The 13746-nt window shown below is 40.4% G+C and overlaps 1 long non-coding RNA gene and 4 other non-coding genes across 5 annotated transcripts; 4 read left to right on the top strand and 1 right to left on the bottom strand.

The window, feature by feature from the left end:
- The first annotated feature begins 4335 nt into the window (after nucleotides 1-4335).
- trnav-cac (transfer RNA valine (anticodon CAC)) lies at nucleotides 4336-4408 on the top strand. The gene has a single exon. It is a non-coding gene; the product is annotated as a tRNA-Val (tRNA).
- Nucleotides 4409-4946: 538 nt separating this feature from the next.
- On the top strand, nucleotides 4947-5019 carry trnav-uac (transfer RNA valine (anticodon UAC)). The gene has a single exon. It is a non-coding gene; the product is annotated as a tRNA-Val (tRNA).
- A 341-nt stretch (nucleotides 5020-5360) lies between these two features.
- On the top strand, nucleotides 5361-5433 carry trnav-uac (transfer RNA valine (anticodon UAC)). The gene has a single exon. It is a non-coding gene; the product is annotated as a tRNA-Val (tRNA).
- Nucleotides 5434-5567: 134 nt separating this feature from the next.
- trnav-uac (transfer RNA valine (anticodon UAC)) lies at nucleotides 5568-5640 on the top strand. The gene has a single exon. It is a non-coding gene; the product is annotated as a tRNA-Val (tRNA).
- A 2995-nt stretch (nucleotides 5641-8635) lies between these two features.
- Nucleotides 8636-13673, bottom strand: LOC115152487 (uncharacterized). Its single transcript, XR_003867507.1, has 2 exons — nucleotides 12854-13673; nucleotides 8636-12794 (listed from the first exon to the last, which is right to left on the bottom strand). It is a non-coding gene; the product is annotated as an uncharacterized LOC115152487 (long non-coding RNA).
- Between the last annotated feature and the right edge of the window lie 73 nt (nucleotides 13674-13746).

Raw genomic sequence — 13746 nt, 5'->3', positions numbered from 1 at the left:
TTTGTTTTGTTGTGTTAGTTTGAAGAGCAGATTCAACCTGATTTCCCCCCAAATCTATATAAGATTTGTGTTTTGCGTTTAGCCAGTGCTTTGCCATGGATCTTTATTTATTTTTACTGCACGTTTTTCCTATTGGAGATGAATTTTGTTTGGGCTCGTTCCAAGGGGACGAGAATTCTAGAAGCTAGTGGGATTTAGAAAGAGGAGAGTTCTAGTGTGTTTTAGGAAGACTTGAGTTCTAGAAGCTAGTGAGTTTTAGGATTCTATAGAAAGAAAAATGAGAAAAATAATACTATTGTATATTATTATTTAGAAATACGTGTTTTTTTCTTGTTTTTAATTGTTGACAGCCAGTGATTATATTGTAGAAGGTGAATCATTGTAGTTGATTATCATGTGAAATGGAAGTTGTTTTCTGTTGGTGGTGAGCAAACTTTTCCAACAAAAATATAGGATATATTTGTTGTCTTAAGGGGGAAGGTGTTACAGGCTTTGGTTTTTCCATTTATGTTTTGAGGTTGGACTTTAGCACGTCTAGCCCGTTAGCACGTCTAGCCCGTTAGCACGACTAGCTCGTTAGCACGTCTAGCTCGTTAGCACGTCTAGCTCGTTAGCACGTAGGACGCACTGATTGGTGTCACCTCGTTAGTCAGTATGTGTTACACCTGTGCTGGCTTGTCCATCTCGTTAGTGGGAAGGTGTTTCACCTGAGCTGGTCCAGGTTCTATTTAAGAGTGTCTGGCCCAGTGCTCCAGTTGTCTTGATACATGTGGAGAGTCAACACCTTTAGTTGCTCCACCTTTTTGGTTTGCTTCCGGGCTTTAAGCTTGGTGTGGGTTTTCCTTTTGTTTGTCTCTTCTTGGGCAGATTTAGTGGGTCTCACGGTGGGTGTCTTTTAGGTCCCAGTTGTTGTTACTAGTCAACTTCCAGTGGACACCCCCATAGTGTCTTTCAGAGCCCCTCCTAAAAAACAAGTTATATTTTGGGTTGGATATAGCATCATATTGTTGATATTTTAATCAATGGCATTTCCTTAGAATGTTCATTAGTATTTCAGTTGTTAGTCTTCTGTTTTTTTATCCTCTTATGTTTGTGTACTAAATATTTCTTTATTTTCATAGTTTTTTCCTGTGAAGCCATTGTGTTGCATCCATGTCTGAAATGTGCTGTATAAATAAAGCTTGATTTGATTTGAACATATTGCAAAACAAATTAACCCAATGACTGACCAATCAACCGACTCCTGGTCCATCTTAGTATGAAAAACAGTATCAATCCCACTTTTCCAGCCTGCTGAAGGCGTGGTGGAGTGGTAAACACCACCCCCGGCTCTACCAGGGGCTTGAGGTGGTCTCCCACAGCTCTGCTTATGTCATGTTCTGTGGCCTTGCTGTTGCATTTCTTGACTGCCCCTGCAACACAGAAACACATTTAGTCATATTATATAAAACACTCAAAGTAATGGATATGGAGCATCTATGGCCTCAGTTACACCTGGCATCTAAATGTGACTTCTGTCATCTGATCACACCAAGCTGCATTAGGTTCAGATCTACCAGGATGGGCCTTTGACACAGTCAGGCCACTGATTATTAGAATCCTGAATAAGAAGTCTCTACCTTAATAATTGACTGAATGACACATGGTTGAGTTGCGTAATTTTCACTATCTGCAGGTGGCCATATGACAATAGCTCTAGGCTGTTTTTAACAACTTCCGGTTGTCACAGGAAGCTCTTGCTTCACACACGTTGTCTTTGGGGTAGTCTCAGTCCTGTCTGATGCTGTCTGGTCAGTGAAACAGTCTGTCTCAGTCCTGTCTGATAAGTGAAACAGTTTGTCTCAGTCCTGTCTGGTCAGTGAAACAGTCTGGCTCAGTCCTGTCTGATGCTGTCCGGTCAGTGAAACAGTCTGTCTCAGTCCTGTCTGATGCTGTCTGGACAGTGAAACAGTCTGTCTCAGTCCTGTCTGATGCTGTCTGGACATAAAGAGTATAACATTGTTGCTGCCCGTAGCGTTGAAGGCAAGGGAAGCCAGTGAGCATTTGGCTTCCTTTGATTGTGTTGGCTGTGCTAGCTGTGCTAGCTGTGTTAGCTGTGCTAGCAGTGCTAACTGTGTTAGCTGTGGTAGCTGTGTTAGCTGTGCTAATCCAAGTTTATGGTTTTAAAAAAAGGGCAAAATTAAAGACAGATCGTAACTGTAGGTGCTGAACTCTCTGTGTCGTTTTAAAGCAATAGTCGTTTTGTCGTCCCTAAAACGTCTGAAAGATATATTTTGCTTTGACCGTGCTGCAGGTCACCTAACTGTTTGGTTACATGCAATACGCTTTGTGTGGACTTCACCGGACAGCGGTTGCTCTCTGGTTTTGAGATGAAAACAAATGTCTAGTTTAATTTATTCTGCCGCTGTGTCTAGTAGTAGTACCATCAACAGACAGCAGGGGGTAGTAGAACCTGTCTTCACAGTGGAAAGGCAGACACAGTGGATTCGTGGATTCATTTGTCTTTAATAAGATCAAACTGAACTAACTGCTATTTTGAAATGTTGAAAAAGTGTTTTTAAATAGGCATCCTATCATTTGAAAATTAGTTGAAAGGCTAAGTGATTCTCCTCCTGAGAAGAAGCTGACAGCCTTCAAACAGAGCAAAAAAAGTGGTCCCAAACAATATGTCAAAATGAATAAAAAAATGATACAGCTGTCTTTAATAAGATCAAACTGAACTAACTGCTATCTTGAAATGTTGAAAAAGTGTTTTTAAATAGCTCAGTCTTATCACTCAATATGAGTCAAAATCTGTCACTTCCAGGAGTGCTCATTTTGTCAAAAATGAAAAAATGAAAAAGTTAACAACTCACAGCTGTGTTAATAGACCCAACTCAAACATCTGCTATCTTGAAATGTCCAAAAAAGGTATTTAAATGGGCCTACCAGACATCTTCTTGAGAGAAGATAAGGTCAGGGACTCCTGACTGACTCTCTGTCATGTTGAAATAGGTTCTCCTGTCTTACTTTCTGTCATGTTGAGATTGGTTTCCCTGTCTTACTTTCTGTCATGTTGAGATTGGTTAGTTCTTCTTGAGAGAACTAACCCAAAATTAGTTCAACTAACCCAAAATTAGTCGAAAGGCTAAGGGATTTTCTAAATAGCTCAGTCTTATCACTCAATATGAGTCAAAATCTGTCACTTCCAGGACTGCTCATTTTGTCAAAAATGAAAAAATGAAAAAAATAACAACTCACAGCTGTGTTAATAGACCCAACTCAAACATCTGCTATCTTGAAATGTCCAAAAAAGGTATTTAAATGGGCCTACCAGACATCTTCTTGAGAGAAGACAAGGTCAGGGACTCCTGACTGACTTTACTCTCCGTCATGTTGAAATATGACAAAAGCTCTAGGCTGTTTTTAACCACTTCCGGTTGTCACAGGAAGTTCTTACTCAACACACGTTGTCTTTGGGGTAGACATAAACAGAATCCTGAATAAGAAGTCTCTACCTTAATAATTGACTGAATGACACATGGTTGAGTTGAGTAATTTTCACTATCTGCAGGTGGCCATATGACAATAGCTCTAGGCTGTTTTTAACAACTTCCGGTTGTCACAGGAAGCTCTTGCTTCACACACGTTGTCTTTGGGGTAGTCTCAGTCCTGTCTGATGCTGTCTGGTCAGTGAAACAGTCTGTCTCAGTCCTGTCTGATAAGTGAAACAGTTTGTCTCAGTCCTGTCTGGTCAGTGAAACAGTCTGTCTCAGTGCTGTCTGATGCTGTCCGGTCAGTGAAACAGTCTGTCTCAGTCCTGTCTGATGCTGTCTGGACAGTGAAACAGTCTGTCTCAGTCCTGTCTGATGCTGTCTGGTCATAAAGAGTATAACATTGTTGCTGCCCGTAGCGTTGAAGGCAAGGGAAGCCAGTGAGAATTTGGCTTCCTTTGATTGTGTTGGCTGTGCTAGCTGTGTTAGCTGTGCTAGCTGTGTTAGCTGTGTTAGCTGTGCTAGCTGTGTTAGCTGTGCTAGCTGCGTTAGCTGTGCTAGCTGAGCTAGCTGTGTTAGCTGTTCTAATCCAAATTTATGGTTTTAAAAAAGGGCAAAATTAAAGACAGATCGTAACTGTAGGTGCTGAACTCTCTGTGTCGTTTTAAAGCAATAGTCGTTTTGGCGTCCCTTAAACGTCTGAAACAGTTCGAAACCAGGCGGAAACAACGCTCATTGACAAATTCAAGAAGTACCGTAATGGTAACAGAGAATTTCATTAGTGCATTATTTTGGAAATTCGAATACCTGCCATGAATATCTTTAAAATTCGGTTTACTCCGTGCAGCTAATTGTAGTACTAGTTTCTGTGGTGTAGTGGTTATCACGTTCGCTTCACACGCGAAAGGTCCCTGGTTCGAAACCGGGCGGGAACAACGCTGATTGACACATTCAAGAAGTAATATAGCGGTAACAGAGAATTTCATTAATGCCTTATTTTGGAAATTCGAATACGTGCCATGAATATCTTTAAAATTCGGTTTACTCCTTGCTGAAAAATCAAGCAGCAGTTTCTGTAGTGTTGTGGTTATCACGTTTGCTTCACACACGAAAGGTTCCTGGTTCGAAACCAGGCGGAAACAACGCTCATTGACACAATCAATTAGTACCACAGAGAATTTCATTAATCCCTTATTTTGGAAATTCGAATACGTTCCATGAATATCTTTAAAATTCGGTTTACTCCTTGCAGCTAATTGTAGCAGTAGTTTCTTTGGTGTAGTGTTTATCACGTTCGCTTCACACACGAAAGGTCCCTGGTTCGAAACCAGCGGAAACAATGCTCATTGACACATTGAAGAAGTATCATAGTGGTAACAGAGAAATTCATTAATGCCATATTTTGGAAATTCGAATACGTGCCATGAATATCTGTAAAATTCGGTTTACTCCTTGCAAAACGATCGAGCAGCGGTTTCTGTAGTGTAGTGGTTATCACGTTCGCTTTACACGCGAAAGGTCTTCGTTTCAAAACCGGGCGGAAACAGTGCTCTTTGACATGTGCAGTAGGTACTGTACTTTTAACAGAGAATAGTTATTTTCATAAATCCCTAATTTTGGAAATTCGAATACGTACCATGAATATCTGTAAAATTCGGTTTACTCCTTGTAGCTAAATGTAGCAGCAGTTTCTGTAGTGTAGTGGTTATCAAGTTTGCTTCACACGCGAAAAGTCCACGGTTCGAAGCCGGGCGGGGACAACGCTCATTTACACATTCAAGAAGTACCATAGTGGTAACAGAGAAATTCATTATTTTGGAAATTTGAATACGTGCCATGAATATCTGTAAAATTCGGGTTTACTCCTTGCAGGAAAATTAAGTAGCAGTTTCTGTAGTGTAGTGGTTATCACGTTTGCTTTACACGCGAAAGGTCCTCGGTTCGAAACCGGGCGGGGACAACGCTCATTGACACATTCAAGAAGTATCATAGTGGTAACAGAGAAATTCATTAATGCCTTATTTTGGAAATTCGAATACGTGCCATGAATATCGGTAAAATTCGGTTTACCACTTGCAGAAAGATCGAGCAGCGGTTTCTGTAGTGTAGTGGTTATCACGTTCGCTTTACACGCGAAAGGTCCTCGGTTCGAAACCGGGCGGAAACAGTGCTCTTTGACACGTGTTGATGATCAGTTACTTGAGAAGGAGACCAAGTCAGGACGCTGGACTGGGTGGATTCAATTATAGTAAGGCATTTTATTATGAGACAAAGATATTTGGCAAAGCGTGCACGGACTCCTTCGTTTAGCTCATAGGGAACTAGCGGAAGAGAGCGCCGAAACATGGTGTGCATCCAATTTATACAATGAAATAACAGTGTGTTGACGTAGGTTGAGTCTAGTAGGTCCGCTCTCCTGACTGGTTGATGAGTGGAGGGACGGTCCATTCTCCAGGGGGTGTCGACTTCCCATTGGCCCTGGGCAGTGTCCTTTGTCCTCGGAGTCCAACACCCCTAAGTGTGTTTTTCTGCTAATTCGTGTCTGGTTGGTTACGATATTCATGGAATGTTGTTTTTTACACCAGTGGTCAGTTCGTGTGGCTAGGGCGCTTTCATGTCTTGACATTTTTGTGTGAGTGCTTAAGTCAGCCATCTGTCTCTGGGTGTGGTCGTGATTGGTATCAGTTGGTTGCTCAATATGTCTCTGGAATTTTGTTGTGTGCTGTTGTGAAGCATGTTGTGCAAATGCCCTCCTTATATATCATTAGGTAAAATGTTAGATTATCTTTATTACAAATCCCCCTCTTCACGTCTGCAAGACGTGACAAAGAAAAAGGGGAACAGGCTTGCTCGGCGGTAGGTACTTGTCGTCTCATTGATCTGAACTTTCACTCGGTCCGTAGCTCACCATCTGCTCCGTTATCATCTCTCTAAAGTTCTGGTTATTAAACCTCTTGCACACGGGACCAAACAACAACCACACAACCCAAACACACTCATACAGGTTAAAGCAGCCCATAATACAGTTCTTGCAACCCTTTTCCATTTCCCAAACATGAGCTGTGTTATCAAAAATGTACGTACAGCAATGAACCTAATCATTCTACCTCCACCATCCTCTTTGCCCGTAACATATCGAGAGTCAGTCTATTTTACCAGGTCATGAGGGAGGTGGCGGATAATTGGTCAGAGAACCTCTTTACTGCATCCCCTGTTTCATTCATGAATCTCTGTTGATTAAATGATGTCATTAATTCAATCCACATTATTATTTATTGTCAACTACCAACATAATGTAGTGTTAAAGCCTTCACATATTTGATTCATAACTTTGTATTCATCTGGAACCTCCCTGAGGATGCCAATAGCATCCATCTAGACAAAGCCATTCCCATCCTGGTCAAAACTCATCCTGTACCTACTTTAGCCTCCTATAACTGGTCTCTTATCACTAATTCAAACTGGTTGGACCTATAACCCCAGGGCGCAAGTTCCTAACCACCCTTTGTGGTAATTCTTGTCGTATGCGTCCTTTGCTGGTACTAGCCCACCCTTCATCAGCCATAGGTGCTATGAGGTTACACATTTTCTCCTGTGCTTTCAAACCTAAGTCAGTCACATTAACGATTACCTTTCCAGCCGTTAAAATCATCTCAATTCTCGGTGCCATTCTTGTATCTATAACACTGGTGCTCATCAGGAATCCAGGTGAACCGAGGTGGGTTGGCTGAGTACTTCAATCTGGCCAACCCCTATTCCTGTACAGTTGTCTGCTTCCCCAAGGAATTGTTTAATGCTCACCTAAAATTCTACATCTTGATCTTCTTTGATTCCTTATTCTGTACGTCACTCATCAGTGTATTATATAGTTTATCTTCTACTTCTTCTCAATGACAACGGTATCGTATGATTAGTACCCGAAGGTGTTGGATCTGAATGTATCAGAAAGATTAGATTATGATGCAGCTCAGAGCCTCTACTCTTCCCAAAAACCGTCAACCCTCTCCTGCCCTTAGTCGATCTGCTAGGTACCACCCCATACTCACACCTCTAGGAGAACACACAGTGATGAACGGTCGGGATAGGAAATCTTCGTTAAGGAGGTAACCCCCGGACCTTATTGGTTCTCGGTTCTTCTCCTAACTCTGTGTGTGATCATCAGTGCTCATATGTGTACATACCTTCTTGCAGTGGGTAACGTGGACCCATGTGACTCTCTCAGCTTTCCTACTGGCAAAGGCAATGGTTTAATAGCACCTGGTATGGGCCTTCCCAACGGGACTGCTTCCAGTTTTTTCTCCTCAGGGACTGGACCCAGTCTCCTAGTTGGATTGAGTGAATCACCTTCTCCTGCAATTCACCTGTTGGACACAAAATCTTGGACATACGGGTTTGGTTAACAGTCTTCTCATGTGCTCTGCTAGTATATCTTTAACTTATATGTCTACCTTTTCTGGTATTTCTATTCTCCCTAACTCTGGCATTCTATAGGCTCTACCTGATTAGCTAAACTGTCATCCATCATTTAAAGAGATGGCTCTTAGTAAACCAACTCTAGGGATAATATCTTGACTTAATATTTTAGCTACCATAATCATGTCCACCAAGTAAGTTGTGAATGCTTCTACCCATTTGCTATACTTATCTGTTATTGTTAAACACCCCTTCTTCCCCTCAATTCGGAATAGTTCAATAAGTCCAATTCCAAATGTTGGAATGGACATTCTACAAAAAATGTTTTTATTCTAGTAGCATCCTATCCTGTTCTATCGCCTGCTCTACTATACTCCCCCTTTTTATACATGGCTCAAGCCATGTATCAATTCTGCTGCATTTCTTAATTAACAATGTCTTTGGTAAGATCAGTAAATTATCCTTATGTCAGCCCTTCTCTTTTAGGATTGCCCCCTTCCATTTACCACATGTGCAATTCTCCCTGGGGCATTCATCCTTAGCTACCCTGTGCATTCCTCTATGAAGTGTCTTATCTTCTTTAAGATTTAACTACTTTCCACTAAATTATCATATCTTTTCCTAGCGAATTTTACCAAACATAACTTAAAATCAAAACTATAATACATGCCTATGGAGCCGATAGGATATTAATACATGGAGAGACTAACTAAATTAACCTAACTAAATTATCCTTCTATCTTCTATTCTTATGTCTTTTCTGTCTCTCCCAGTGTTATTTCTGTCCTCACCTGTTTATAATTTAACTATGCTGGTCTCCACTCACTAACCGTTATCTAATTCTTCTGTGTCCCTTTAATCTTCTCTTCCTTTCTTATGCTCTCCTCCTACTTCCAACCCATCAAGGTCTCAGCAGTGCAGGGGAGTACTAAATGTCTAATTGTCTTATTCCATAGCTACTTAAATTTATCTCGATACCCTCAATGATCCTGGATTACCTACTGATGTCATATATTCCTGTCCTGTTGACATAAGTCTACCATTTAAAACTTATTTAACAACAAAATATAATATTACTATTATATTAATTCCAGTCTTGTTGTGTTAAATCTCTTCCACTAAATACAACTACAGCTGACTTTCTAAGGGAACATAAATGTATCTAGATCATGTAAAAAGTACTCCTACTTATCAAACGATATTCACGTAACATAATCAGATCAAAATGACTAATCGGAACTACTCCCCAAAGAAAAATTATTGTACCCTTTTCGTCATTTTGTCTTCTCATTGGTTCAAATGATCAATTGTGTCTAAGAACTTTAACTCCATCATAATTATCAGTTCTCCAAATTTCCTTAAAGTCAGTATACCAAATGACCTTAAATTCACCATCCAAATGGCTTTTCATTGCGGCTGATCAGACCACAAAAGGAAAAGTCACCAGTGGGGTCAAAAAGTCATACCCCCTTTTCAGAACCTTTTTATTTACTACATTTGACAAATGAAAGCTAATAACTTTATCTACATTTTGTATCTCAAGTTCCCAGTACATTCCCTATTAAAATAATTTCACGTGTTTCATTAAAACTCAGAAAACAAAACTTCAAAATGCCATGTGTGTGTACCCCTTTAAGATATCCTGTCCCTAGGAATTTTTCCCCAAAGAGCTAAGCGCTCCTTTTCCATAAAATAACCACTTTGTCAGCATTTCCTACTACTACACCGATTCAGAAACCCCAAAGTTAACTACAAACAAAACCTAATAATGCTTATAATTCCATTGTACTCCCCCCAATCATTAGTTTTAAACTTAATTGAACATGCGCTACCCTTGGATACAATACTGTACTTCAATTTATGAAACCCCATATTTTAACGTACTATTTGACTAATTTGACCCAAGATTGCTTAAAACCTTAAAACCCCTTCAGTTTGTCTGAAAACCGGCCCATTTCTGTTTGTTAGGAATACCCTGCCATTATACACAACTGTGTTTAATGTGCACCATCCCTGTAAATATAAAATTAACTCAACCTGCAATTCACTGTACTGTCCTGACATTGTTCCACGTAATGGAAACAGAGTATAATGTTTAAATACATAAACTTCCTTTTCTAATTCACTGGTGTTACCTAAACATTCAAACCAAGAATCAATAACCAGCTTCACATCACCAAATGTTTCCTTCCAGCCAAACATAGCCCAAGCATAGCTTCAGCGCACACAACCAATTATTCTCATCTTTTGTTTTACCCGTAAGCAAAAATATAACCCACTACTCAACCAACGTTCTGCCTTACCTCTATAGTAAGATTAAAACCAAACTTCACAACTTCCTCTTCCCTTTCAGCTTCACATTTATGAAATATCCAAACTTTAAAAATAACTTGTAAAACGCCATACTTATAAAAATAACTTCATTCAACTCTTTCTCTGTATGTCAGATCCAGCAACAGACAACGTATTATATCAAAATTCCCTCGCTATTATTTTCTAATTAGTTAGCCTTTCAATTTAAACTAATCAAGCTATCAAAACATTACATTTATATCTTAAACAAACGCTAGCAACCGTATCTCTCCAGGCAAAACATATCTTCTTACATTTTAGTCCATTGGTTCATAGGCTGGGATCCGAACCCGGGCCTCCCGCGTGGCTGGAGAGAATTCTACCATTGAACCACCGATGCTCTGCTTAGAGCTGCAATTTCGGTGGTTATGTCCAACTCCATCACAATGTTTACATGGTGTATTACAGTTTCTGGCGAGATGTCCCGTCCTATTGCAGTTAAAACACCGCTTCACTCCGTCTTTGTCAGCGTATCTCCTTGTTTTTCCCCTTCTGTCTACGGAGTCTCCGCTCCTCCCCGCTATTTCTCCTAGGTTTGTTATCAGGTACTCTGTTGCCCCGACAGTCACTGTTAGTTGCTCTCTCTCAACCGATTCACTCTTTTTACAGTTTCGACCTATTTTATTGCAGTGTTTACACAGAACCTCACATTCTCTAGCAAAATGACCCGGTTTATTACAGTTAAAGCATCCATCTCCCCCTTTCTTTTGTCTATTCCTATCCGGACTTTGGTTATAAGGTAAACGAGTCTACTGGGGGCTCTGGGTGGTGTAACCTGCTCTCGACCCCACGTTCTCATCATTATATCTCCCTTTGTTTCTATCCACTCTTTTAATAAAGTGGCTACATCCTGTCTTCCTCCCTGTATCTCTTCCTCTCTACCTCCCTCGGCTCCCTGAGGACCAGCAAATGGGGGAGGGGGTAATGTTACAGGCGGCACTTGATATTGTTGCCTCGGTCCCACTACCACCACCTCGCTATCTGGGTTCTCCCGCCACCCCTGGTCAGCCAGGGAGGGGTATAATATGGGTTTAGATGTTGTCTCTGTGTGAGCCGTGGGAGTCCTCTCTGTCTTTCCCTGTTCCTCCTCGTTACTTTGTTTTTCTTTCCCCATTTTCTTAAGCTTCTCTATCATTATCAGTCCTATTCTCTCCTTCTGTCTAGCTTTCTCCATTGCTTCCATAAATTTACCTTCTCCGGGTTCTCCCGCTTTCTTCCATTTCCCCTCTGCTTTCTGAATTTACAGCTTCAATGCTCCCAGTATTCTACCTGGCTCACCTTCTGTGGGAACTCCATCAGGAGACAATACCCATCCATCCTCTATCCATATAGAGTTTCTCTCCTCGTCTCTTCCATTCCATCCCTCCATTGATTTCGAGCGTGGATTTTAGAGCCTGTAATACTCTCTCCGCTTCTTCACTGATAGTCATATTGTAGTTTTACTGTATTTTCCCCGTATTTATTTTACGACCAATTGAATAATCAGTCCGTTATGTGAAGTATGTTAACCTATTTATTTAAACCCAATCGCTCCACTTTATTCAGTTAAAATCGATGCTTATTTCAACCTACTTATTTAAACTCACATCTTATAGCGTTCCTCATTAAACATCAAATTATTTAAACTCAGTGTTATACAGTGTCCATCAATAAAACATCAAATTCAATCAACAATCCAAGTTATTCCATCCCTATTAATTAATCTCGGTGTTATACCGTGTCAATCACTAAACAAAATTAATTGATAAATCAACCCGCTACTAGCCCACCTATCTAAACTTGGTGTTCGTACACTAGACAAACAACAAATATCAAATAAATTGAAAAATCAAGCCGTTCTTCACCGTTTAACATTTAAACATTAAAACAGCAAATGAATTGATAAACCAACCCGTTCTAGCCCCCCTTATTCAAACGTGGTGCTCATGCACGGGTCACCCATTGAACATTTAAAACACCAAATAAATTGATAAATCCCTAGCAGTGCCCACGCTTACCCATCAATGAAAACATATACTCTACAACCATAACCACACCCTTAGCATCTCAAAATCAGTATTATCTCTCCGTTAGCATCAACATTACCACACCATTCAAAACATATACGTTGCATTCCTCGGCACGCCCGCAGTACATTCCTTGCAAATAGCCACAATTATCGTCCTATCTAAGACATTCCTCCAGTCCTTTTATTGCTTTTTCGTTAATAATTTCAAACAGTAAAATCTCCCCTTTTATTCCACGCCTAAATTCTGCATATTATTTTATTTCCAGTCCTTTCATTATACCATCATTCTCTTATCTTTAAATCCTCAATTCAGTATTCCTGTTACTTCGCCTTATAACCACACCTTCTTTCCCAAGAATTACTCTACCGAACCCAACCGCACCTGTATATGAACGGATCTTGCCGGTCATCCAGTATTCTTATCTAAAATTTCACGATCTCTGTCGTGGTAATTCCTCGAACCTAACCGCAGTGCTATATTTAACGAATCATTGCCGATACCAATTACAAACCAAATTATTCCCTATTTTATCGAACCTAATCGTAACCTCCCTTACGAATCTCGCCGATACCATTAAACTTCTATATTATCGAACCTAATCGTAACCTCCCTTACGAATCTCGCCGATATTTCAGTATTTTCCCTGAACCTAACAGTATATTTCCTATTTTACGGATCTCGCCAGATGAACAATACTCCAGGGTACCCTTTTAATAACCACACATTTACCACAGGTTTGCATGTCACAACAGTGACTTTATCAAATTTCTTATCTACTCATAATAACTCATAAATTTGTTCACTTACATCGAACAGGTGCTTCACAAAATTAATTTGGTTAAAGCCAATATGCAGATCTTTAGTTATTATAACAATAGGTGTCTGCTTACCTGTTTTTAGTAGCCCGGACAGTTTGTAAAGCAGACCGTTTCCCGAAAGCGAAGTCCAATTGGCTGATTAAATGCTCAGCGAAGACGTCCTATATACCAGACCGTCGGGGGTCACCATGTTAATGTTGCAACAGTTCGTTTCTGGTAACAGAACAAAATAGTCAGTACATGGTAACTTCTGATTTAGCTGTACTTTAATTAATGCAAACACGTGTGTGGTATATGTGTCGATCGTATACGGTCTCTCTGTGACACCTCGCAGGGCAAAACAGAAGAAGAGAACGACTTATCCGATTGTTCTCTCTTTTATACTCTAACAGAGTTAGTTCCTGCTCAATGCTGGCCTGTCCGAGGGAGGAGGAGCGTGGTTTAAACTTGCTCCTCCTGTCGTCGGCGTGTAGGCTAATCCCAGCGTCGTGACGCACTTCCTGTTGCCGGTTGTAGTTCTTGTCTTCAACAGTTGATTTACCAGTAGTTTATGTCCTTAGCATAGCTTCCCCAGTATATTATAAAGGTTATGCATACAAATAGCCAGTTCAACCCTAACACTAGTCAGCTAGTTGGCTAATGTTAGCGTGTCAGCTAGCTTGCTAAATCGCGATTTTCGTA

The sequence above is a fragment of the Salmo trutta genome, chromosome 17 (genome assembly GCF_901001165.1).
Source record: "Salmo trutta chromosome 17, fSalTru1.1, whole genome shotgun sequence".
Lineage (NCBI taxonomy): Eukaryota > Metazoa > Chordata > Actinopteri > Salmoniformes > Salmonidae > Salmo > Salmo trutta.
Note: the sequence above shows the minus strand (reverse complement) of the source record. Positions and strands in the feature narration are given on the sequence as shown.